The 27274-nt window shown below is 48.0% G+C and overlaps 1 protein-coding gene across 1 annotated transcript in view; it reads right to left on the reverse strand.

Annotated features, from left to right (window-relative positions):
• The window catches only part of MAP3K14 (mitogen-activated protein kinase kinase kinase 14), a 53872-nt gene extending 27034 nt beyond the window's left edge, over positions 1 to 26838 (reverse strand). The window contains exon 1 of the mRNA XM_050763173.1: positions 26653 to 26838. The gene's annotated coding sequence lies outside the window, so the exon portion shown is untranslated. The remainder of the gene's footprint in view (positions 1 to 26652) is intronic.
• Positions 26839 to 27274: the final 436 nt, after the last annotated feature.

Genomic DNA, 27274 nt, shown 5'->3' on the forward strand with positions numbered 1-27274 from the left:
CAGAGCAGGTCACTTAGAATCCCAGACCTGGGAGAACACGGGTCAGCCTTGGGTGGGGGAGAAAGGCAGGGGCAAAGGCTCTCTGCCTCTTTATGTATGCCTCTGCCACCCATACTCATCCTCCAAACATTCTCAGTGGTAAGACTCAACCTCTCAACATCTACACATGTTCCACATGGCACAGGCCCCCGGTCCTCCCAGCACCACAACATAAACAGCTTCTTCCACTGTGTCCAGCAAGGATGCCAGCCAACTCCCTCTAGGACAGCTGTGGCACAAATGTCTGGGTCGGCTCTTTCTTGCCTTTATGGTGGCTGAATCTTTTTCTGTTGTTTGTTTTATGGCAAACTTTGCTTCCCCAGGACAGGGTGGTGAATCCCAAACTCCAAAACCATGGCCTCACCGACCCCACATAAGCCTTTGGAGAGGGCCTGTTGACATACACCATCCACAGTGACTTTTCTCCAAGGGAGAGAAGCAAGGTTCTATTCTGTTCCCTAGTAGGAGGTAGATATGTGTGTGTGTGTGTGTGTCCTACAAAGTCTAAAACTCAGCATGCAAATGGTGCTCAGCACGTGGTTCCTTGCCCAATGCGTCTGTTTGTGGCTCTCCAGAAGGAACTAACATGCTTCCTCCTCTAACGTCCAGACTCATTGGCTGAAAACTTCTAGGTATCATTTTTCGTTCAGGCAACATCAGGAGTAGAATTTATACTAAAGGCCCTAACACCAACCTATACCTCTAGAAATAAAGAATAAAGCACAAGAATTCACCTCTCTTTGGGTTCTGTCTTGCCCAGCCCTAGGAAGCTGCAAAGAAGAGCAAACCAGAGTTGCCAACAATCTGTGCAAACAGCCTGCAGACTGGAATTGGCAAAAAAGAGAAGAGCACTGATTTGAGACTGTTACCATTTGGAAACCTTTTTAAAGACTGGGAGTTTTTAAAGGGCAGGGCCCCTCTCAGGCATGACTTGCCTTAGAAACAGCCTGAGAAGGTCCCAAATGCAGAGAGATTTTTAATAACTGCTCTCTGATGGTAGGTTTGTCTTAAAGCTGCTACTAACAGAAATCATCTTCCTTGCGGTAACTCTCTGAACCCTGGATCACGACTCTGCTTCTGGGGCAGACAGGCACACCACCTGAAGCTGAACTCTAAGGCCTCTGGCCTTTTGCCCTGTGAGGCCTGAGGACTGAATGAGATGGTGGGAAACTGAGGTACTAAGTTGAAGCCTTTCTCCTTCTGAATCTGCCTCACTGGTCTTCCCACCTTGATGGCTCTGAAAGGCTCTGCCAGCTTGGCTGGGGTGTGTGGTGGGGTTTGTTGTTCGCCATTGATTAGTCCCTTGCATCTCTGTCTTCAAGGGTCTCCTAGCTCTGAACTCGGAGTAGTTCCAGCTTCCTGCAAGGATGCCTGGATTTGGTTCCAAACGCCAGATGCTGAGGAGGCCGAATGGGTGGCCTCACTGTTACCTGAGGATCTTAAGAAGTCTGAGGGGGCTGGGCACGGTGGCCCATGCCTAAAATCCCAGCACTTTGGGAGAATGAGGCAGGAGGATTACTGGAGCCCAGGAGTTCAAGATCAGCCTGGGCAACATGGTGGAACCCCGTCTCTACAAAAAATACAAAAAATCAGCTGGGGTGGTGGCATGTGCCGTAGTCCCAGCAACTCTAGAGGCTGCAGTGGGAGGAATGCTTGAACCCAGGAGGCTGAGGCTGCAGTGAGTTGAGATTGCACCATTGCATTCTCCAGCCTGAGTGACAGAACAAGACCCTGTCTCTAAAAGAAAAAAAAAAAAAAAAAAAAAAGTCTAAAGGGTGTTCTGAATCCAATTAGGCAAAAGCCCTTCAAGGCCGGCTATACCTCTTGTAACAGTACTTTCATCCCACCTCACATCTCCCCACCCCACTCGACCTCCAGAAAAGAAACTGACCTAAGCCCAGAGCCGATCCCACCTTTCTCAGCCTCTTTACCAGGGGAAACGAGATCTTAAGAACAGACCAAAAAGTCTCCAAACCTAACAGCAGTAGGGAGTGCTCACAGGGAGCTCGATGTGACCTTGACCTCCTCCTTTCTATCTGAAGAAGCTGAGGCCTAATTCAGTGGAGACTTGTCCAAGGTCACCCAACCCACGTGTGACAGGGCATGGCCAGGACCCAGACCCTAGGATCTTTAGGCTATGATGCCCACTCCCCAAGCTCCTGGGTTACAGGCGAATGCAGAAGGGGACACGAAGGTCCTCCCTGGTCAAGAAGCCCTGGGGCTTCTTGCTGGAGTGAAGAGGCTCCTGAGGGCAGAGGTGAGGCCCTGCACACAGTGCCTCCCCAGTGTATAGCACAGGGGCCACAGACCAGGCAACCGACGCTGGCTGAATGAGGGACTCAAAGGACAAAGATTGCTTTTCCATAACCTTTGGAGACAGGATGATGCTGAATGCTGAGGAGGAAGAGAGGGTCCTGCCTGATGAATGAGAAAAATGAGGCCAGGTGGTATAGCTGCTGCTCTGAGGGTGTGTGGCTATTAGAGATCTGGCTGTGTGGGGGCTCTGATAGCCTGTCCCTGCCTGGCATGGCCCAATGGAGGCTTCTGGATAGGTCATCCTGAGCTAGAACTCCTCCAGAGAGGGTGCAGGGCATCCCGAGTCCCAGAGCTGTCCTTTCATATTGGTGTTGGGGAGGCAGCTGTCCAGGGCCCCAGTCGCCCCTCTGTGGGCACACCAGGCTCCCCTCTTTCCAGAGAAGTGGAAGCTGAGGCTGAAGCAGCCATGCTCAGAGCCTCCTCTGCAGTTCCCTGATGACTCATCCAACAGCCTGGCAGGCAGACAGTAACAAGGAGGCTGTTGAGAAGCTGACCCAGCAGATGGCAGCTGAACTTGTGAAGGGCATGGGGAAAACAGGCTGACCCTCACCTCCCAGGGGCACAAATCACGGCCTGGGAGCTGTAAAGCTCCTCCTGTGGCTGGCTTTTCTGTGCCACATCACCATGACTCAGACCCTCACTGACAGCCTCCAAGTTCAAGAGGCTATTCTTGGGACACTCTGGCCTGACAGTGGCTCTCCCCAAACACCTCCCACACAGACACACATGCACACATACACATGCACACACAGACATATACACATACATATGCACTTGCTCCCTCCCTCCTTCCCTAATTCTATCTGGGCTCTCGTCTACAAAAATCATGGTTCTGTATTAAGCCCAGGACTACTGGCTAGGGGGCCTTCCCAGCCCTGGACTTTGGCCTCTGGCTGTCACCCCAGCTCATGGCCCTGCTGCTATGCCCCTTCTCCCTCCTGCAGTGTGTGGGGAGGACGAAGTGGGAGCTAGTTATGTCTCTGCCTTTGAAGGCAAGTCCAACTCCTGATCCATTCCTCAGCCTAGACACTCTCCCCAGCTTCACTCAGGCCCCAAATGTATTGGGTCCTCTGCTCTCTGCATAAGAGTTAAGGACAAGAGTAGTGGCAACAGTCAAACCCACATGGCTCACCCATAAGCCCATGAAATCAGAAGAGGAAAGGAAAGGAGCAGAATTCACTCCATATTCTTTGAGGCCTGATGCACAGACACTGTTGGTTCTTTCTTCTGTGATGCCTCAGTGACCTCCTGGCGAAGCCTAGGGGATAGGAATGATCTGGATGGTACCAGATCAACCCCTGGGCCTAGCTGTATGAGGAGTTCTTAATCTGGGTTCAAGGATGGATTCAGGGAGGAAAATATAATTTGCATTTTTCCAGGGAAGACGTGGTCCACAGCTTTCAACAGATTCTCCAAGGATCTGCCATTCCCCAGAAGGTTGCTCTAGTCTCCCTAGAAGATCAGGGCCAGGCTAAATGCCTGATTCTGGCTCTATTCTTCCACTCCAAGGAACAGCTCTCCAATGCAGCAGTTTCCAATCTGACCACAGATTAGAATAACCAGATAAGTTATTTAAATGCATTCCTCTTAGGCCTGCTGAACCAGAGTCACTGGGCATTAGGCCCAGAATCTGTACTTTGGACAAGTTCTCTGGATGATTCTGATGCCAAAGGACCAGGGACTGCCACCTGACCCCTGCTCTGTACTCAAGGCGACACTGTCCAAAGTGGTAGCCACTAGCACCATGTGGCTATTTACATTTAATTGAAATGAGGTAAAATTTGAAAATCAGTTCCTCTGTTACACTAGCTACCACACTCAACAGTGCAGACAGAGAACGCGTCCATCATTGCAGAAAGTTCTATTGGACGGTGCTGTTCTGAAGTGATAAGAGCGGTGTTTTCTCTGACAGCAAAATTTCTGTTCCTAGGATTCTAGGGCAGGAATGGGGTTTACAGTAAACAAATTTTTGATTCACTGGAAGGTACAAAAGCAATGTTTTAAATGTTAATCTTCAAAGATGATAATCTTTTAAAGAATATATCATATTTCAGTTCCCTGTTTTAGCAAGTACAGCATAGTAAAAATGCCAGACTGGGAACCAGAAGTTATGGGTTCTAGCCTTAACGATTTTTTTTTTTTTAGAGAAGAGCAGTGGGACCATTTTTGTCAAATGAAATCATACCTCAACTCCCAATAACTAAAAGAACCAGATGCACGGAACTGGCATGTAACCCACATTTGCAACTGCTGCCCTGGCTGAAGGAGCTCCACATGCTCAGTGTCCCTTCATCCACCGAGGACCTCTACAAAATCCTAGTTCTCCAAGAAAAGAGTTTGGAAACCAGCGGCCTAGGATATCTTTTGAGGTTCCTTCTAGTTCTGAGAATGTAGCCCATCTGTCAAGATTCTCTGAGGGCCAGACAACTCCAATTCAGAACACTAACTGTCGCTATTTACAAATCACCTACCGTCATCTCATTTTCAGACATGAAGATACGGCTTAGGGAAGTTTAGTAGCACACCAAAAATTACGCAGTTGCAGGTTGCAGAGGTGGGGTTGAACCCAGACTGCTGCCTCCTAAGCTGACATCTAAACCTTGAGCTAGCCACTTAACTTCTCTGAGTTTCTTCTCTTAGCTTCTTCAGAGCTGTTTTGAGGACCGAATGAAGAAGAGTACGTGAAACGCCGATCGGGTTGCCCGGCCAACAGAAGGGGCTAAATGAATGTTCATTCTCTTGTCTGTCACCAGGCTACTAAAAGCCATCACTGAGATGATGGGACTTCTCTGTTTCAGCACCATATAGCCAAGGTATCTTGAGCCTTACCTAGTTCATGCAACACTTGGAGCCTTGATTCTCCACACACGAGAGGGAAATAAAAATCTGTCTTACAGAGCCATCTTGAAAATGTCTACAAGGGGCCAAGGCAAATCCCTCTCATGACTATTTCATCTGGAAGTAAAACTTGTCCTTCTCTGAATGCCCAGAGGGGATAAATAGCAGAAGTAGAATGACTCAACTTCCTTAATAAGATATTGGTTGAAAACCAATCTTCTCCCGACTTCCTCTTTTAAGCCTCCAGCTTGCCTGGCCACCAGGCCACAATAGGCAAACCTCTGCCTATCAAAGTGAGGGGCTGGGCTGGGCGCGGTGGCTCACGCCTGTAATCTCAGTACTTTGGGAGGCCAAGGCAGGAAGATCACTTGAGGCCAGGAGTCTGACACTAGCCTGGGCAACATAGTGAGACTTCATCTCTACAGAAAATTTAAAAATTAGCCAGGCATGGTAGCACACGCCTGTAGTCCTAGCTACTTGGGAGCCTGAAGCAGGAGGACTGCTTGAGCCTGGGAGGTTGAGGCTGCAGTGAGCCATGATAGCACCACTGCACTCCAGTCTGGGCAACGGAGCAAGACCCTGTCTCAAAAGAAAAAAAAAAAAAAAAAAAAGAGAGAAAAGGAAAAAAAAAAAAACAGAAAAAGAGGGAACCAAGGGCAAGTATCAGGCAGAGCAAGCTGGCCTGGCAAAACAGCCATCTGGCGAGGCAGACCCAGAAGTCCCCATACATGCTCACCCTGACTCCCCTTTCTGCCCTTCCTGCAGCCCTTTCCCCAGTTTGTTCCAGACTGATCCCTTCACTTGCCTGAGCAGGGCAGCACTGGGCAAGGCTGATTCCCTTCTTCTGCCCACCCTGTTCCTCCCATAAGGAGTGGCTGCTTGTCTTATCAATGTCTGCCCAGATCTCACCTATCCTTTAAGGCCTATCTACTCAATGAAGCCTTTTATGGTAAGCTTCTGCATCCACTCCATAAATATTCAATGAGTGTCTCCCAAGTGCCAGGGAATGGAATAGCCACCACCGTCCATAAATGTTTTCTGTGTACGGGGCATGGTGCCAGGAACTCTATCTGCCTTGTTGATGCGTTCCACACTAACCCTGCAAGGTTGGCAATATTATCTCTAATTTTACAGATGAAGAAATTAAGGCTTAGAGAGGTACATTACCTACAGGAATAAATGAGGCTCAATTTATACGGTTAGAGCATCCAACATGGAGTTAGGGCTCAAGCCAGGACACTCTTGGCCCATTCTCTTGGGACCCAAGGATCTCCAGTTCCTTCCTAGAATAAGATCTGGTTGGCAGAGGCATGTAGAACATCCAGGAACTGAGCAGTATTACTACCCATGTGGATATTACTACCCCTAGCATCTGCCCATCTACTGTTGGTAATAATTTCTTAGCCCATATAGACAGGAAGCAGAAGAAGATCCCTTACTGATGAGGGGTCTCGTCAGTCAGGGCTGAATCAGCCATCAATTTGTCAGATTTTTAGTTCAGTTACACCACTAAATCCTCCTGGGGTGTTATGACTTAACTTGGTGGTTTTAACAGGTCATTTCATTTTCTTGAAACAATCAAACAAGTCCACATCTAATACACACATACACAAACAGGAGTTCTAGGTAAGGTGGCGTTGCCTTCACTGAAAGAACCACTGAAGGATGTGCTTTGCAAAGAAAAAAAGTAAACCAGAAAAAAGGAACAATGCTAGGCACAGGAACTCAAACAGTATGTTGGTCGATTTAATTAATAGTTGAATATGAAAAATTGGTTTAAATCTTTTTTTTTTTGGACGGAATCTGGCTCTGTCGCCCAGGCTGGAGTGCAGTGGCGGAATCTCGGCTCACTGCAAGCTCCGCCTCCTGGGTTCATGCCATTCTCCCGCCTCAGCCTCCCAAGTAGCTGGGACTACAGGCACCTGCCACCATGCCTGGCTAAGTTTTTGTATTTTTAGTAGAGACGGGGTTTCCCTGCGTTAGCCAGGATGGTCTCAATCCCCTGACCTCGTGATCCACCCGCCTCAGCCTCCCAAAGTGCTGGGATTACAGGCATGAGCCACCGCACCCAGCCTTTTTTTTTTTTTGAGACGGAGTCTCGCTCTGTCACCCAGGCTAGAGTGCAGTGGCACAATCTTGGCTCACTGCAACCTCAGCCTTCTGATTCAAGTGATTCTCCTGCCTCAGCCTCCTGAGTAGCTGGGATTACAGGCATGTGTCACCACCCTTGGCTAATTTTTGTATTTTTAGTAGAGATGGGATTTCCCCATGTTGGCCAGGCTGCTTTCGAACTCCTGACCTCAGGTGATCTGCCTGCCTCAGTCTCCCAAAGTGCTGGGATTATAGGCATGAGCCACCATGCCTGGCCAGTTTAAATCATTATAAAACATGAAAATCTAGACACTAATAATAAGGAAGATGTGTGAAATGGGTTGTTCGATGGGTAAAAAGTAATATCATCTTTGCCTTTTTGGGGACTTTATGTACAAAAACGTTTAAATGTTACTAGAAAAAATTACTGTTAATATGTATGTTGATTTGAGTAATGACTAAAATAATAGAAATACAATTCAGCGGTGAAACCCTGTCTCTACTAAAAAATACAAAAACTAGCTGGGCGAGGTGGTGGGCGCCTGTAATCCCAGCTACTCGGGAGGCTGAGGCAGGAGAATGGCATAAACCCGGGACACAGAGCTTGCAGTGAGCCGAGATCCGGCCACTGCACTCCAGCCTGAGCGACAGAGCGAGACTCCGTCTCAAAAAAAAAAAAAAAAAAAAAAAAAAAAAAAAAAAAAAAGAAATACAATTCAGACCAGAAGAGTAAAGAAGGAAAAATAGAAAACGCTGTCAATTTGATACAAGGCAAAGAAAGGAGGAAAAAAGAAGCAAAAAGGACAATAAATATAAAAAAACACAAGATGGCAGAATTAAGGCAAAATATTAGCATGTCATTAAACCACGGTACATGTGAGTAGATTACAAAACAGCAAACCAGATAGGATTTTAAAAGATCCACCTAGATGCTGATGAAAAGAAACGCAACAAAATTATCCAGAAAAGTTGGAAGTAAAGACATAGAAAGATGTGCTGGGCCAACATTAACCAAAAGAAGTAATATTCGTATCAGAAAAATACTTAAGACAAAAAGATATAATCACTTATAGGCACCCAACAAAGAGCCTCCAAATCCAATGACTGGAGGCAGCCTGAGGCTTTATGTTGAGTAAGGTCTTGGCCCCAGAGTGTCCTGTCTAGCTGCAGAGCAAGGATCTTATGCGTGGCAGTTCCTAGGCATGTACCGGGTCTGCTGGGTGTGGGGCCCTGTGCCGAGTGCTGGCAGTATAGTGAGGAAGAAGACACTGTCCTTTGAGGGTCTTACAGCCTATGGGGGAAATAGACAAGAAGTCAGAAGAGTTCAGTACAATACAGGGATGCAAGGACAGAGACAGACACACAGCAGATGTGACGGGAACACAGGGGGACACCTAGTCCAGCCCAGGAGGTGATGCCTGGGCTGAGTCTAAAGCAGTGAGCAAGACCTGCCCAAGAAAAAGGAGAGGGTATTCTGGGTAGAGGGGATGGCAAAAGGTAAGGCACAGAGGTAAGTCAATGCAGCAATCACCAGCAGCTTGAAGTTGTCGGTGAGTAAAGTGTAAGTCAGGCAGTCCCAGGAGAGGAGGCTGCAGATGAAGTTCAGGCATCAGACCATGGACACACGCTTGATCCTCATATACCCCCAGGGTTTAAATTCTCAGATGAGTGAGGTGGGTATAATTCCACATTCCTCCCAGACTCTTGGGGGTCAAGTTCCAGATGGCAGAAGTCGCAGAGTAGGGGCAGATGGTGGATGCTGGGCATTAAATGAATGAGCCACTGGCCAGGCACAGTGGCTTATTCCTGTAATCCCAGCATTTTGGGAGGCTGAGGCAAGAGGATCACTTGAGCCTGGGAGTTTGAGATCAGCTTGTACAACATAACAAGACTGTGTCTTTATGAAAAAAAAAAAAAAAAGAAAAGAAAATCCTGCCATTGGTACAGAACCCCCACCCTGGCCTGGGCCAACAATCTGACAAGTGACAGGCTTCTGAAAGGCTTGCTTCACTCTCTCCCTCAGGCGGAGAGGGAGAGTGGCCATGTGATCCCTGGGACATAGAAACAGATATCTGAAGAAGGAGGAAGGGGCCTTACTGGGGCCTGCACTCAGGCACTGTGAGTGAAACGCAGCCAGAGGAACCTCAAAACTGGACTCATTGGCCAGCCTGAAGCCTTATTCCCAGGAGAGCAATTTCTGCATCAGCATTTCCCATTAAGAAGGATATGAAATGTGAAGGTACATTAATCATTAAAATCTTACAGATCAATTATTAAAAAGAAACAAATCAGACATGCCCTCAAAAACTCAGTCTCGGCCAGGCATGGTGGCTCATGCCTGTAATCCCAGCACTTTCGGAGGCCGAGGCAGGTGGATCACTTGAGGTCGGGAGTTCAAGACTAGCCTGGCCAACATAGTGAAACCCCATCTCTATTAAAAATACAAAAATTAGCCAGGTGTGGTGGCACATGCCTGTAATTCCAGCTACTCAGGAGGCTGAAATGAGAGAATTGCTTGAACCTGGAGGAAGAGGTTGCAGTGAGGCAAGATCACGTCATTGCACTGCAGCCTGGGCAACAGAGCGAGACTCTGTCTCAAAAAAACAAAAACCAAAACTCAGTCTTGCTGCCAATCCCACAGGTCAAACTGCAGGGTAAATACAATTTATGGGGTAAAGTTTCTGACTGTCCTCCAATTCCCACCACATGCCTGATGATGGCTAGCCAGCCCTAGCCGTGTAGAAACTACTGTCTATAAGGCCCCTTCAGATGTTTAGGGCAATTCCCTCACATCTATTCTATTGGCATTGGTCTTACCCACTTCCAGCTTCTCTCTGACCTCCCACCCTCGTGCTGAGCTAATCCTGAAACATCATGTACTTAAGACAACCTCAAGCTCAAAGACATCTGCTGGCTCTGCACTGCTTATGGGCTCAGTCTCAACTCTGTGGCCCATAATCTTTCTGGCCACTGTTTCCCCAAACATAGGGTTTGGCTTTGGCCAGTCTGATCTCTCCACAACCCTCGGCTACTCAACTCGCCAGGTCCCACGTGTGCCATGCTGTTGTGTGGGCCACCCCATACATCCTGCTTGTCCTTCAAAGGCAAGGCTCAGCCTCCACCCAGGAAGCCCCTCCCATCAGCTCCACTGCACAACAGCCTCCTTTTCTGCCTGCCCACAGCACCTTGTCTCCTCTCTCCTCACCCTCCTCCTGGTCCTCACACCCCCACTCCCTTTTACTCATTCAATGAAATAATGTAGATGAAGGAACTCTGGGAACAATCAAGCATCATACCAAGTGAAGATACCCACTCTTTGTGTGCACAACTCACAGAATTGCAATCTAGGTAGGGAACAAATTAAAAAAAAAAAAAAACAGAAAAAAGCATAATCAAAGATGTTCGGGGCTGAGCGTGGTGGCTCATGCCCATAATACCAGCACTTTGGGAGGCCAAGGCAGGAGGATTGCGTGAGTCCAGGAGTTTGAGACCAGCTTGGGCAATATAGTGAGACCCCATCTTTACAAAAAAATACAAAACTTAGCTGAGCATGGTCGCATGTGCCTGTAGTCCTAGCTACTCAGGAGGCTGAGGTGGCAGGATTGCTTTAGTCTAGGAGTTCAAGGTTGCAGTGAGCCATGATCACTCCACTGCACTCCAATCTGGACAACAGAGTGAGAGCCTGTCTCAAAAAAAAAAAAAAAAAAGCCAGGTGCTGTGGCTCATGCCTGTAATCCCAGCACTTTGGGAGGCTGAGGCAGATGGATCACCTGAGGTCAGGAGTTTGAGACCAGCCTGACCAACATGGAGAAACCCCGTCTCTACTAAAAATACAAAATTAGTTGGGCATGGTGGCACGTGCCTGTAATCCCGGCTACTAAGGAGACTGAGGCAGGAGAATCGCTTGAACACGGGAGGCAGAGGTTGCGGTGAGCTGAGATTGCGCCATTGCATTCCAGCCTGGGAAACAAGAGAGAAACTCCATCTCAAAAAAAAAAAAAAGGTCACAGTATTTCTGTAACAGTAAAAAACTAGAACAAAAAAGTCTAATTACAGGGGAAGGTTATTAAATAAATCATGGAACATCCATTAAAAATATTTATAAATCATTTAACAATATGGAAAAATGGGATATTATATTAGTAAAAAGAGGATAAAGAAGTATATCTAAAATATGACCCTATATACATGTGTTTGTATATTATAATGACATTTATAAAAATGTAGATACCTAGAACATATAGCAATGGTTCTCTTTTGGTAGTGGGCTTATGGATGATTTAATATTTCTTTTTATACTTTTCTAATTTTTCCACTTTTTCAGTGAGCATGTATTAGTTTTCTCAGTTCTCTTTTTTTTTTTTTTTTTTTTTTGAGATGCAGTCTCACTCTGTCACCCTGGTTGGAGTGCAGTGACAAGATCTCAGCTCAATGTAACCTCCGCCTCCCAGGCTTAAGTGATCCTCCCATTTCAGTCTCCCGCGTAGCTGGGACAGGTGCGTGCGTGCCACCACGCTTGGCTAATTTTTTGTATTTTTGGTAGAGACAGGGTTTCGCCATGGTGCCCAGGCTGGTCTTGAACTCTTGAGTTCACGAGATTCACCTGCTTCAGCCTCCCAAAGTACTGGGATTACAGGCATGAGCCACTGTGCCTGACCTTCGTTCTCATTTTTAACACATAATGTTTCTAAACGGTAAAAAAAACAAAAACAAAAACAAATACAAAAACATAAAACAGACGGGGTGCCAATGAAAAGCATGAGTCCTTCCCTCCCTTCCTCCATTCCTCTAAGGGGATCCCCAATAACAGTTTCTTGTATCTCCCTCTACTGATTTTTTCTGTAGGTATTACTTTTCTTTATTTTTATTATTGTTATTATTTTTATGAGATGGAGTCTCACTCTGTCGCCCAGGCTGGAGTGCAATGGTGAGATCTTGGCTTACTGCAACTTCTGCCTCTTAGGTTCAAGATATTCTCCTGCCTCAGCCTCCTGAGCAGCTGGGATTACAGGCACCTGCCACCATTCCCGGCTAATTTTTGTATTTGTGGTAGAGACGGGGTTTTACCATGTTGGCCAGGCTGGTCTCGAACTCCTGACCTCAAGTGATCTGCCTACCTTGGCCTCCCAAAGTACTGTGATTACAGGCATGAGCCACCATGCCTGGCCAAATAATACTTTTTATCATGAAAACAATAAAAAAGAATCTCTTGGCATGGGATGAGAATTTAGGAGGCATTAGGTCCACACTTGAGATTGGGGCTTTATAAATACGTGATGAGCAGGTTTCTGCGACCCTGTGCATGCACACGCACACACATGCAAGCACACACCCATGTGCAGGCGGGAAACTTCACCCGAACGTCTGTGGCTCTTCTGTTCTGCTCACTGAGTTTTGGCAGCTGGGCCGCTAAAACAGAAGGCTGGAGACGGCAAGCTTGTCCTTCCTGGTTTTGGTTTTCATTTCATTCCCTCCCTTGTTCTCTGACGGGGACTGAGAGTTTTTTATCAGTTGTGACTCAAGAAGTAGGAAGGTGCTCAGAAGATGGGGACGGTTTCCTGCTTTGATTTATCCAGTGGCAAATGCATGCGTGGTTACAGGCCTGTGCTAGTGCTGGATGGACCAGATGCCCCGGGCACAAGTGGCCCCATAGAGTGAAAAACAGCAGAAATGGACCAGGGAGAGAAAAATCAGCCCTTCCTCCACTGCTTGTGCAAAGGGGTGGGAATTGCAGGGTTAGTCCTAGTATGGGAAACCCAAGGGAGGCCAGTTTTCCTAGCTAGCCTCTCCTACCTTCCTTAAATATGATCTTTCACCTTGCTTAAAATTTTTTTTTTCAGGCCAGGTGCAGTGGCTCACACCTGTAATCCCATCACTTTGGGAGGCCAAGGTGGGTGGATCACTTGAAGTCAGGAGTTCAAGACCAGCCTGGCCAACACGGGGAAATCTCATCTTTACTAAAAATACAAAAATTAGCTGGGTATGGTGGTGGGCACCTGTAATCCCAGCTACTTTAGAGGCTGAGGCAGGAGAATCACTTGAGACCAGGAGGTAGAGGCTGTGGTGAGCCAAGATTGCGCCACTGCACCCCAGCTTGGGCAACCGAGTGAGACTCCATCTCAAAAATTTTTTTCAAATACCAAAATAATTGTTAATTATAAAAATGTAAACAAAACAAAACTGTATATAGAAAAAAAACCCGGCACCGTCCCCTCCTCTCTGCAACATAAAAAACACTTAAGTTTCATGTAAATCCTTCTAGTTCTAATTACTATACATACACAAACATATAGTTTGGGACTATTTTTAAAAGAAACGCGGGATTATACACATGTAGTATCATACAAATTGCATCTTTCACTTAACAAGATACTATGAATACTATTCCATCTCAGCACATGTAGATTTATTTCTTTTTTTTGTTTTGTTTTGAGACGGAAGTCTTGCTCTGTTGCCCAGGCTGGAGTGCAGCAGCCCATTCTCGGCTCACTGCAACCTTCGTCTCCTGAGTTCAAGTGATCCTCCTGCCCCAGCCTTCCGAGTAGCTGGGATTACAGGTACCAGCCACCACGTCTGGGTAATTTTTGTATTTTTAGTAGAGACGGGGTTTTACCATGTTGGTCAGGCTGGTCTTGAACTCCTGACTTCAAGCAATCCACCTACCTCGGCCTCCTAAAGTGCTGGGATTACAGGTGTGAGCCACCACAACTGACCTCTAATTCATTCCTTTTAAGGCTTCATCAGATTGCATAAGATTGCAAGGTACAGATGTACCATCATTTGCCCACCTGGAAACTGTTTCCAATTTTTCTTTCTTTTTTTTTTTTTTTTTTTTGAGATGGAGTCTCGCTTAGTCGCCCAGGCTGGAGTGCAGTGGCGCGATCTTGGCTCACTGCAAGCTCCGCCTCCCAGGTTCACGCCATTCTTCTGCCTCAGCCTCCAAGTAGCTGGGACTACAGGAGCGCACCACCACGCCCGGCTAATTTTTTGTATTTTTAGTAGAGATGGGGTTTCACCGTGTTAGCCAGGATGGTCTCGATCTCCTGACCTTGTGATCCGCCTGCCTCGGCCTCCCAAAGTGCTGGGATTACAGGTGTGAGCCACCGCGCCTGGCTCCAATTTTTCATTTATAAGTAATAATGGAAAAAACCCTATCCTTATTCACATTTATGTGTACTTGTAGAAGGAATTCTAGGTGGTAAGCTCCTGGGATTGGAATTTCTGGGTGACTCTTTTAATGGGTTATCATCTCTTTTCTCCTGTTTCTATGTGTCAGAGAAGTAGGCAGCATTGGATAGGTGGTTTCCAAACACACTATTTATTTGCTGTGAAGATGCTATCCTTGCTTTCAACATGCTTACAGTCTAGATGGGGAGAAAATGGGTAGATGGATAAATAAATCATAAAGGAATCAAAATGATCTTAGCATCTAAAAGACCTTCAGAGGTAATTTATTCCAATATATTACTTACTAATCCTGAGGAATGGCCATTCAGCCACACGACAGGATGGCCTTGGAGTCAGAAGATTTGAGTTTGAATCTTAGTTTCTCAATACTCTGTTGTGTGACCATGGGCAGGTCACATAATCTGAGACTGAGGAGTCTTATCGGTAATACAGGGATCCTTAAACCCACATGACAGAATTTTACAGGGTGACTCAATGCAAGGAACAAAGTGTAAATTACATAGTACAGTGCCTGGCATGTAGTGGGCACTCTGGAAACATCAGTGGAACCTCCAGTGAGATGGAAGCTGCTACAAGATGAGCAGTCAGACCTTTGCATGACCAGAACTGTAAGATTTTTTTTTTTTTTTTTTTTTTTTTTTTTTGTGAGACAGTTTTGCTGTCGCCCAGGCTGGAGTGTAGTGGCATGATCTTGGCTCACTGCAACCTCCACCTCCCGGGTTCAAGCGATTCTTGTGCCTCAGCCACCCAAGCAGCTGGGATTATAGGCATGCACCACCATGCCCAGCTAATTTTATTTATTTATTTTTTTGTAGAGATGGGGTTTTGCCATCTTGGCCAGGCTGGTCTCAAACTCCTGGCCTCAAGTGATCTGTCCACCTCAGCCTCCCAAAGTCCTGGGATTACAGATGTGATGGTCCATAAGTGTTAAGTTGCTTGAAAGTTGCTGCTATGAGGCGCTGAAGGCTACCTCCCACAGCTTCTAGCCAGCAGCCCTAGCATCAGACGGAAAGTCTGGAACAGATGTGGTCAAAGCAGGAGGAGGAGAATCCTGAGAGCAGAGGGACAGAGTTGTCGGCAAGAACCCATGAAGATGTTCTTTGAAGAGCATTCTGCACACCCCATCTGGCTTCTGTGTCCACTGGCAGTGCCTCAGCTCTGCGTGATAAACTGGGACTCACAATTCCTTGGCAGCTAAAGCTGAAATTAGTTGTTCTGTGGTCATCTCTGGGTGTTGCAACAATCTGCTATTTGTATACATATAACCACATGCTGGCTGTTGGTACTCATACAAATGAATAATAATGGCAGCTATTATTATTTGCCATGTATTAGGTAATACATGCATTTTTTTCTTGAAGCTTCACAACTCTGTGAGCAAGGCACTAATGTTATTCCTCTACAAGGAGGAAGAAACTGGGCCTCAGTAGGCCAGGTAAACTGCCCAAGGCCACGCAGAAGCAAAGTGGCAGTGGCAGGATTTGCACAACAGACTTTTATGTCAAAGCCCATACTCTTAACCATGACAATTTAAATCCAATTTAAACCCAATTTTAAAATTGGGACCGAGATGCAGAAGCTGTCACAAGTCAAAGGTTAGTGAGAAATCCAGGGACTGGCCTGGGAGGAAGCACCTTAATTATGAAGCATGAACTACAGCCAGCCTATGTTCTGGAAAAAACAACTTTAAAATGACAACAGGGAAGAAAGACTCCAAGCTGGACTTGTGGTGGGTCTGTGTTCCTCAGCCCACCCAGGCCTGGCATAGCCGGGCCCATCCCAACGAGAAATTCTATGACAAATGCAAATGTGCCCTTCACTTTACAAAGCCTGGCTCCAGGCTTCTTGAGCTAATATTTACCATTCTTTTTATAACAAAGACTTGAGCAGCATTTGCTATCTTCATAAATTTCAACACTACTTTTGCCCCCAGGCCCTGATATAGGGCATTTTATAAGCTTTAAAAGAGAGGTATTACAATGGTATTTTCAATTCAACCTTCAAATCCTTTGCACAAGGAGAGCCAGCAGCAAATAGAAAAGATGCTGCAGGGGGCATCACGGATCCACAGAGACCCAATATGCAGGAGAACATGTGGGGCAAAGTAGTATTGAGATAAAAATCTGCCACACGTGTACTTAATTTTATACAATAAGCCACAAGGAATGTTTAATGTATGTTGTATAAAAATTTTTTCAGGCCGGGAGCAGTGGCTCACGCCTGTAATTCTAGCACTTTGGAAGGCCCAGGCGGGCAGACTGCCTGAGATTGTGAGATCGAGACCGGCCTGGCCAACATGGCAAAACGCTGCCCCCACTAAAAATACAAAAGTCACCTGGGTGTGGTGGTGGGTACCTGTAATCCCAGCTACTCAGGAGTCTGAAGCACGAGAATCGCTTGAACCCGGGAGTTGGAGGTCGCAGTGAGCTGAGATCACGCCACTGCACTCCAACCTGGGCAACAGAGTGAGATTCTGTCTCAAAAAATTTAAAAAAATAAGAAATAATTTAAAAATTAAAAAATTTTCAAGTGTCATTGAAATCTGCAACTCAGGGTATTTTGTGTAACTGAATATTCTGATGAAGTGGGGCTGCCCTGTATGCCACTTAACGACGACTGATTTCCAAAGATTAGAAGGCCATCACTGCCCTTGACACTAAAATGTGAAACACAGCCAGTTTCTTTGATGACTCAAAACGTACTTTGTGATTTTGCCAAGCTTTGAGATCATTGTTACAAGCAGCATTTTGGTTGTGAAAAACAGCTCTCCTTATTTAACCTTTCGGGGTGGATTCTGAGCAAGAAGTTCCCTAGGCTACGGTCAATCTCGCTGAAATACAACCACCCGCCTCTCCTTTCTGGGTTTGGAAATCTGGTTTTCAGAGGTGGGAGTGGGCTTCAAGCAGCGTCTACCTGTGTTCAGAGAAGATGAAGAAAGACAGGCTCAGGCTCCCTGCACAGGAGAATTCAAGTTCATTGCAGTCACTGGTGACTGGTTCTGAAATTGAGGAACTAGTTTGAGGAACTTCAGAATAAACAAGAAACCCAAAGAACTCGGCTTTCCACGGAAGGCTTCCAACGCATGGAAGGAGGCACAGGTCCAGCTCCGCCCTGCGGCGGGGCAACCTTCACCCTGGCCTCGTTTCAGATGCTGCCCCACACGCTCTTTGACAAGCTGGCCCAAGCAACCAGCTTGAGGACATGATTGGCAGAGGGGTCCATTTATAATGAGGGGTCATAGTCTTGTCCTCCACTGGGAAGGGAAAAAAGGGCTCGGGACATGGGGCATGATGAGGAATATTCTCAGAGGATCTCACACGATTCTTTGGTAAAACAGGGTAAATCATGAAACAGCCCGTGGTTCTCTCGTCCTCCCTGAGGCCAGCAGGGCCTAGCAGGAGTTTGGATTCAAGTCTTGTACTTTCAGTCAACAGCAAATACTTAACCAGTGGCTACTATGTTTCAGGCACCATGCTGGCCAGCGGGAATATGAGGATGATGAAGAGGCTTCTCTGCTGAAACCCTCGAAAGGCCTTCTTGGAAGGCTGAACCCAGTTACCTAGAAGCACTCCCTTGATCCACCTGCCTGCAACTCTCTAGTGGCAACAAGCCTATGGGATGTGCCAGGGTGGTCACTGCCCTCCCAATTCCCGCCTGGAAGGGTGGGAGGTGGTCAGTCTTTATTAGCTGGCTACTCACTGTCTGATTCTACTTTGAACTATATTTTCTTTTTTGAGAAAAGGTCTTGCTCTGTCACCCAGGCTGGAATGCAGTGGTGCAACCACCGCTCACTACAGCCTCAAACTCCTGAGCTCCAGTGATCTTCTCACCTCAGTCTCTGAAGTAGCTAGGACTACAGGTATGCACCACCATGCCCAGCTAATTTTTTTTTTTTTTTTGACAGAGTCTTGCTCTGTCGCCCAGGCTGGAGTGCAGTGGTGCGATCACGGCTCATTGCAACCTCCGCCTCCCAGGTTCAAGTGATTCTTGTGCCTCAGCCTCTTGAGTAGCTGGGATTACAAGTGCCCGCCAATACACCTGGCTAGTTTTTGTATTTTTAGTAGAAACAGGGTTTCACCATGTTGGCCAGGCTGGTCTTGACCTCCTGGCCTCAAGTGGTCTGCCTGTCTTGGCCTCCCAAAGTGCTGGAATTACAGGTGTGAGCCACGGTGCCTGGCCATGCCCAGCTAGTTTTTAAAAAGAAAATTTTGGAGGTGGGTCTCACTATGTTGTCCAGGCTGGTCTCCGACTCTTGGCCTAAAAGGTAATCCTCCTGCCTTAGCCTCCCAAGTCACTGGGATTACAGGCATGAGCCACTGTGTCCAAACAACATTTGAGCACATTTCTCCTGAGTGTCTCTACACTTCTGAAAATGCACTTCTTTCCCCCAGAGTGTCGAAGTTTCCCAATTGTTACCAAGCTCCCACTCCAAGCTGATGACTGGTACAAGACCCCAGGATGAGAGAAATACCAAGGGCTTCCCACCCAGGCACCTGCAGAATCCAAGACGCTCTACGCCTGACAGCGCTGGCTCAAGCTGGAAAAGGAGGGCCACTGGGCTGCGCACGGTGGCCTCCTTGCCCCCTCCAGCTCCTATTGTCATGGCTCCCGACCAACACCGGGGCTGACCTGTGAGGTGTCTGCCTTCGTGCCCAGCTTCCCCCTGTCATGGTGAGGTCCTCCAGGGCAGTGCCTCAATTGTGTTTGGTTTTCTAGCACCTAGTAGATGTGGCCCATTTGACACACTTGGCAAGTGTTCCTGAGTGAAAGGACAGACACACTTCTGAGGAATAAATGAGTGCCATAGGCTCTGGGAGTCTAGCTGGACAGGGACACGTGTCCACACTGTCCAATCACCTGGCAGGCTGGAAGGGAGGGAGTCACAGCTTGGTGGCTGTATTCTAACTGCATCCCAGCAAGCAGGCGTCCTGAAAGCTGGCTGTGGAGCCACTCCTGCCATCCCCTGTGCTAAATGCTGACTTAGAGACCCAATTACTTCTACTGCTTGAGAAGATAACCCTTCTGAACTGGACAACACCCATCTGGGCTCGTCATATATTTGTGTGTATCTAATACATGCTAGAGGGAGGTGGTGCAGGACTCTGTCCTTCACATTGATCTGTACAAAGCTATTCCTGCCTCTTCAGGCACAGCATCTGCCAGTGGAGACTGTTGGGCAGGACTCAAGGAGCCTGGTGGGTTCAATCAACTCCCTTGGTCAAAGGACTCAATTTGTAACCTTTTTTTTTTGAGACAGAGTTTCACTCTTGTCGCCTAGGCTGGAGTGCAATGGTGGATCTTGGCTCACTGCAACCTCCACTTCCCAGGTCCAAGTGATTCTCCTACCTCAGCCTCCTGAGTAGCTGGGATTACAGGCACGTGCCACCATATCCAGCTAATTTTTTTCTATTTTTAGTAGAGACGGGGTTTCACCATGTTGGCCAGGATGGTCTCAACCTCTTGACCTCATGATCCGCTCGCCTCAGCCTCCCAAAGCGCTGGGATGACAGGTGTGAGCCACCGCGCCCGGCCTCCATTTATCTTAATTGGCAACCACATCCTCATTGGAGGCTGGCTAAGCCTCCTTTCCTCCCAACCCTCCTGGCTATCCCTAGTATCGACCAGAAATATCTACCTTTTAACTCTGGCCCAGTAAAAGGAAACATTAATGTCAGTAGAAGGTGGATTTTGGCTACAATAATTCTTTGCATTTACAGGGGCCACCATCCAGATATGACATCATGAAATCATGCTTCACCTATAAGGAAGAGCCTCTCACTGAGAGGAGCCAGACAGATCAGCTAGGATAACACGCAGAGTATGCATGCACCTCCTGCACAGAAGAAAGATGCAGAAGAGCTTCATGCACTGTGAGTTTGGACCCCTGTAATCAATCATTGATAGTTACTAAATACCCACTCTAGGTGAGATACTGCTTGGCTAGGTAGGAAAGTGCTCTAAAGGTGTGGGCAACCTTTGAGACTTCCTGGTAATTGTATTTTCTTATCAACCTTGACCTCCTTTTGATTACATGAACCTCATGGTATAAGACAGCGTCCAACAAATAGCTTTCTGTTTACTTTTTCTTAGACCCAGGGCAGCAGCTGCTGTGGCTCCACCCTTCCCAGGCCTGGCAGAGCTTGCTGAAAGGCTGAGAGTGATAGGGTTGGGGTAGGAGAATAAAAGGAGGAGCTAGTTTTAAAAAAAAAAAAAATCCTGCTTCAGGATTAGTTCCTTCATTCCCTGGCAGCAGAGCACAGTGAAGAGTCTGGGTTTTATAGTTCAGGCTCTGCCATTAACTAGCTGTGTGGCCTTGGGCAACCCACCTGGCTTTCTTGGGCCACCATTTTCTCTCCTGCATTTTCTCACTGCAAAAAATGTGAATGATCATGTCCAGGCTGTAATCCTAACAGCTCTTTCTGGACAGTGAGGTTAAGGTTATTTAGCCATGCCAGCAGGAAGTGACTGCTGGTTGGTCCAGATTGATGGAGTATGGGTACAGGGGCTGGGTTGGTGGTCTGCCAGAGATAGGGAACAATATTACTTGCAAGAGAATAACCGTTCCTCGGCTGTAGCTTCATTAAAGTCAAGCGCTCCTTGTACGTGGTCCTGGACATTGCTTATAGATGTCCCTGGCCATAAGCGGTCAAGTTCAACACCAGCTGCACTAGTCCAGAACAGTGTCTGAAGAAAATCTCTGCCTTAATGGTCACCTGATAGTGGTTTTAGCGGAAAGAGGGTCAGGAGAAGCTGTAGTAGCCAGAAACTGGGAGGGAGGGATGGCTCAGGAGTTCCCCCTGCTGCTTCTTTCTGGGTCCAAACCCTGGTCCTAGAAGTGTAGACAACTGAGGTGGTGGCAGGCTTGGGATTCCCGAAGCTTCTTGAAATCCAGGGTTTAATCTCACCTTTCCAATCACTGGAGCTCTGCAGAGCCTCCAACTCAGGTGGTTGTAAAGGAGGCAGGCGGAAAAGCGTTCCTAAAAGGTTTTTCACACCAAAATAGGGTTTGTCGCTCTGCTCTCTGCCAAGGGATTTCCCAGCTCCCTGGGGCCAAAGCTCCCCTCCTGCTTCTCTGCTGACTGTCACTGGAAGCAGGCCATTTTCCACCCTCAAGGTGGCTGGACTCAGGAGTCAGTGACACTGCTGATCTGGGCTCTGTGCCCTGTCTACGATCCCCCCTCCGCTGTCAGCCCGCAGGCCCCAGAAGCCTCCTGTTTGCCTCCTGCCCCCAGCCTCCTAGCCCGGGGCTGGGATGAGGGTGATTTGTGGCAGAGGGCTCCTCACAAAGGTCTGCTCAGGACTTTCTCTGCAACTGTGCTGGGGAATAAATCGCCTGTCACCTACACCCCTGCACGAGTGACTCACCTTCCAGAGAAAGTGCTCTGCTCACCTAAGCAAAGCTGCTTGGAAAATGACTAAGGCACCTATCAAATGCACTCTGTGGGGTCAACCAGTTATGGAGCAAGGTCCAGGCACACTCTGCCTCTCACCTCCAGCTTGAAGTCAAGTGCAGAGCTGCCACGCCAGGCCTGCTGGTTTCATTTTCATCTGAACCCAGCTCCACATGAGGCTTGACATCCGGTGATCTATTTTTTCTAAAAACTAGCTTCACTTTAGAAATGACTCTTCGGCCATCAAGTCAGCTTCCCCAAGAGAAAACAAAATGTTATTTAAAGGGAATGGCAGCCTGGTGAGAGCCTATATTTTTGTTTTGTATTAAGGGGAAAAAAGACTTTAAAATATAATATGAAACTGTTTTTTTATTTTTTCCCTTGTGAGATTAAAACAAATGTTTTTCTTTTAAGAGATGGGGTCTCGCTATGTTGCCCATAGCTACTTGACCTCCTGGGCTCAAGTGATCCTCCCGCCTCAGCCTCTCAAGTAGCTGGGACTACAGAAACACACACCACCATTCCAGGCTTCCTGTGAGATTTAAAGGGAAATCTGCAAGTCCCTGACTGCAGATCCTGGGCTCCCAGACACAGTCCTGGAGAGAAGCTGCCAAAGACATCTTTATGAGAGGGAAAGGACGGCGAGCTGGGGATGCCATGTGGTAGTGGGAACCTCACTCCTCAGAACCAAATGTTCCCTCCTAGTCCCCCAGACAAAGAGCAAGTCCTTGCTGACCTACATGCCATACAGTATTTTCCCTTTCCTCACCTCCAGGGTTAATGCAGGAACCTACTTGATCACATGTGGGACGCAGGAAGCCCCTAGACAGGCCCAGCTGTGTCTCCAGCTCAGAGTCAGGATTGTCAACTGGGCAGAGCCTGGACCTTTGTAGGCTTATTTGGAGTATGGTGAGGACAGTATATAGTGTAAGGCAGGGAGAACACGACAGCTGACGCTTTTAGACTGAAGAACTGTCCCCCTAAAAGTCCTACTGAGAAAATGACTCTGGCCTGTCAGGCAGTCTGACTCTTCTTGACATCATCTTACAGAAAACAGGTTTAGTCACAATGCATTAATTGGCAACTACTACTGCTACTATCACTGCTACTATTACTACTACTACTACTGCCACCACCACCAACAATAACAACAACAGCAACAGTTACAGTCGCTGTATTCTGTGCTGGGCACTGGGCTCAGCACTTTATATATGTCCTCTCATTTTCTACTCAAAACACTCCCGTTAAGTATTTCTGATTCCATTCACAGATGAGGCACCTGATGATTAGAGAAGTGAAGTGATTTGCCTGTGGGCACACAGGCAGGCAGTGGCAGACCTCGACCTGACCCAGGTCTCTCTGACCTGACAGCCTCAGCCACCACATGTGACACGGAGACACCAAGGACTTGTTCTGTTGCTCTGGACAAATCACGGGCTCTCTGCCTTTGTTTCTACATCTGGAAAATGGGCACAAGCACACCTGTCCAGACAGCAGGCTATTCCTCTTTTAGCCTTTTATTAATTAACAATCAATATCAATTAACAATTGACTGGTACAATAAATAAATAAAGCTGCTAGCCTGGTTTCGTTATATTCAAAACTGACATGTTTTGGGGGAGGAAAATCCTTACCGTTTCATGAGCAAGTTAGTAGAAAAAGCAGTGACCTAGATGTCAGGAAAAGGGGGTTTAGATTCTGAGCAATCCTGTCTATTTCTCCTTATGAGGCTTCACTTTTCTGATCTTTGTCCCTGCCCTTCTTCACATGAGCATTGTGTGAAAATAGAAAGACTGGCTATAAAATTATTCTTGATGCCACATAATTTCAAGGGATTTCTATCAGGGAGCTGAGGGATTAAGAGATGTAGAAAAGCAAGAAGGGAAGAGGCTCCTTTAGAACACAAAGAGCACACCGGCCACTGAAGAAAAATGACTTTTTCTGCATTGTCATTCAGGCAGTCATAAGCCTAGAACAAAAAATCTCATACTTCGATGTCCTGCTCAGTTCAACAGAAATGTTCCCCTACAATTTGCCCTGGGTCTCGCCTTCCCTTTCTGGGCTACTGCTTTCAGCATTTTAGCCAGCACCACAGAGTAAATGCAAAACCTTCACACATGCATCACTTTGAATGCCCACCCAGCTCTTGCAGATGTTCCGCCCCATTCTGTTCTCTTACTAGGGAATCGTGGTGTGTGGAGACTAGAGGGGCTGACATCCTTAGAGCTCCCTAAATCCACTGACATGGAATTGTCCCTGGCCCATCAATTTCACACTGGTGCCATCAACAGTGCCCATAATGCTCAGATGTTTCCAGTTTAACTGAAATACTAAAATGGGGCAAACAGGAAGCATCAGACACAACTGCGGTAGTGACTTATTAATCACGAAAGCAGAATTTTAGTTGCATTTTAACCTTTTGCCAGGAAAAAAAAAAAAAAAAACAACCTTGAGATGATGGAAGCCATCAGTAGAAATATGCTGCCTGTATGCGTATTGGGCTGACTTAGACTTTTTACTTAGGACTGACTTTGCTTTTAAGATTTCTGAACTTTCCCCCCAGAAAGCACATCTGTCAAACCAACCAATATGAATCTGTCAGCTCTTCACAGGGGCAGGCAGGCTTGTTAGGAAAGCCCATGCGCTGTCCATTGAGACAGGAAAAAAAATAGGAAGTTAAAAGTGCCTTCACAGGCCAAAGTGATACAACACTGTTCAGAGGGTGCCAACAACGAAGAAAACAACCTTGGATAAAGCTTTCATCTCTTTCACATCTCCGCAGATCTCTCACCAGACCCTGGCCGGGGATGAGCTGTTATCAATCACCAAAACAAAACAAAACAAAAATCACAACAGTGGCCTAGGGCTGGACAACCAACCAGCGCAAGTCATCTTCTCAGCAGTAAATGATATACACATATTCCAGGCAGATCACAAAGGAGTCAGTGTTCAACAGGAGAACCAAAATGAGGAACCAAACCTTCATCTGTTGAGGCGAAAAGGCCCAACCAGACATTTTTGTTTAATAGAGGGAGACTGATTTGGCAGGGTCTCTGTGGTGCCGCTCCCACAAACCCTTAACAGACAATACCAGTGACAAAAAACCCCCTTCAGAACTGCTCCTTATAATCAGAGAACACTCAGAAGATGGCCTGAAGCTTGGCAGCGTCTTGCTGTCTGATTTCACAAAGAGCTGGTACATACACCTGGGTACTTATCTCTAAAATTAGAGTCAGAGATGATTACTTTTATTTTGAGATCTTCTGAGAAGTTCTCCACACCTTTCAAAACAAATGAGGATGTCCGAAAGGTGTCTGAAAAATTCAGAGGTCTGGCATCGCTCCAAAGGAACTGATTGATATCACTTAAAAAACACCAAGAGTAAATCCAAACACAAGCGAAGTAAGGCAAGCACTTTTTAACTGTCCTCTCACACTGACAGCATAAAAACCACACCAAAAACTTCTCCCTCCTGTCTGCATCTCAGTTCTATAATGTGGTCCTGATCTAGGATTCTGGGGAAGACCCATCCTTAGTCCCAGCTATGAGGCATCAGGCAAGATACATACCACTCCCACTCCCCTCATATACACCTGCCTCAGGTGCCTCACTTATAAAACAGGACACTACAATCTGTCTTACCACACAGCCATCTGAAGGAAAACAGAGCTCACAGGTATGAAAACACTAAGTAAAAAACACATCACTAATGTTAAGATACTGTCTCCTTCTAATCTTTCAGAAAGACCATGTTTCTAGTCAAGGGGTTTTCAACATTTTTCCTGGAATAAACTCCAGACTGCTATTTTATACCATGACCTTACCCTGATCATTTAATTTCACGTGCTTTTAGGGTCCTTAGTTAAGTCATTGGTGTTCATTGTCTCCAGTGATCAAAAGTAGTTTTACCATTTACTTTGCTGATGTATGTACCTTTCACCACTTATCCTCTGCCTCATTCATACCTTATCCTCTGCCTCATTCATACCTCCAGTCTACCCTTTAGGGCCGAGAGCAACTTTTTAACTAGGAAGGAAACACTTTTTCTGAAATTAGCCAGCATTAAGGAGGCTCCCCGGCAGGTGGGAAACTGTACAAGTGGCCCCTGTCTGCCTGGTGCCCGGTGGTTGCAAGATGCCAGGGCCACGATGGGTTTCCAAGATGGGAATATTACATGTGAACCAACAGATAAAGTCCCGAGTTGGAGAGCCTAGAAGAATTACAGAGGAGGACTGGGTTCAGAGGGCGGAGGGGGGATGCTGCGGGCGGCCAGCACTGCCCCGCTGCATGCTGAGGACAGGCTTAGCTCGTGCTCCCCGCCTTGAGGTGTGACCTGAGAACTCCCCAGGAAAGACCAGGAGGGTTTCACGCCAGGGCAGATGCGAGGGCGCACTCCTGCAGGAGACACGTCCGCCCCACGCCAGGCGAGCTTCATCCTGGGGGCACTGGGGCGCAGAGCAGGCGGGCGGGCCTGGCGGCGGCGCGGGGCCCTGATGAAGGGGAAGCAGGGCGCCCCTGCGCGCGCTCGGAGCCAGCGTGTGGCCAGCAGGAGTGCGCGGCCTGGAGGCCCGGGGCGAGCGCGGCGCCGGCAGCGCGTGCGAGGCCGCGCCCGCGGACCGCCGCGAGTGGGTTGGACGAGGTACGTCGGACTGCGCTGGCCCGGCCGCCAACCCCACTGTTTCGGGGCGAGGGGCCAGGCCGCAGGCCAGCCCGGGGCTGAGGGGCGATCCATCCCAGCCGCTCCCTGGGCGCCTCGTTCCGGGCCCCAGGGTCCCGCCCCGTCACCTACCGGCCAAGCGCCGATCTCCCCAACCAAGCGAGTGTTGCGCTCCGCTCGCCCGCGATCTCCCGCCGCCGGCCGCCGACCGCTGAGCTCCCGGCCCGCGGTCGCCCCGCCCCGGTCCCGGGCTCCGCCCCCTCGCCTTCTCCACCGCCCCCGGGGCCACGCCTCCCCCGGCGGCTGTAACTTTGCCTCGCTTCGCACCTCCCTTCTTTGGCCGCACGGCGACCTGTGGCCCCGCCCATTTCCCCAAGCCAGCCAATGAGACGGCCGTCCCGGCAAGCCCGTCTTCCCGCTCCCTAGCAACGATTGGTTAACGAGGCCTGGTTTCCAGAAATGGGCACTATTTCCGGGCGATGTTTGTAGAGGGGAGATCGCTGGGCGGGCGGACAGAAGGCGGAGGCGACTAGGGTGTTGGTGGAACCACACATGCGCCCTCGGCTTCTGGCAGTCTTACCAGTTGCGTTCTTCTCGAGGTTACTGGAAGGAAGGGCGAGTGTGCGCATGCGTGGGCACTCCCTGCCTCTGACCGGTTACCTTGGGGACAGGGAGGCGCTGTCCTTCGTGGGTCGCGCGCGTCCCGCTTCCTCTCTGCTGCCAGGCGGTGGCGGCTGAGGCGGGAGGTGGTGGG

Source organism: Macaca thibetana, chromosome 16 (genome assembly GCF_024542745.1).
Source record: "Macaca thibetana thibetana isolate TM-01 chromosome 16, ASM2454274v1, whole genome shotgun sequence".
In the NCBI taxonomy this organism is placed as follows: domain Eukaryota; kingdom Metazoa; phylum Chordata; class Mammalia; order Primates; family Cercopithecidae; genus Macaca; species Macaca thibetana.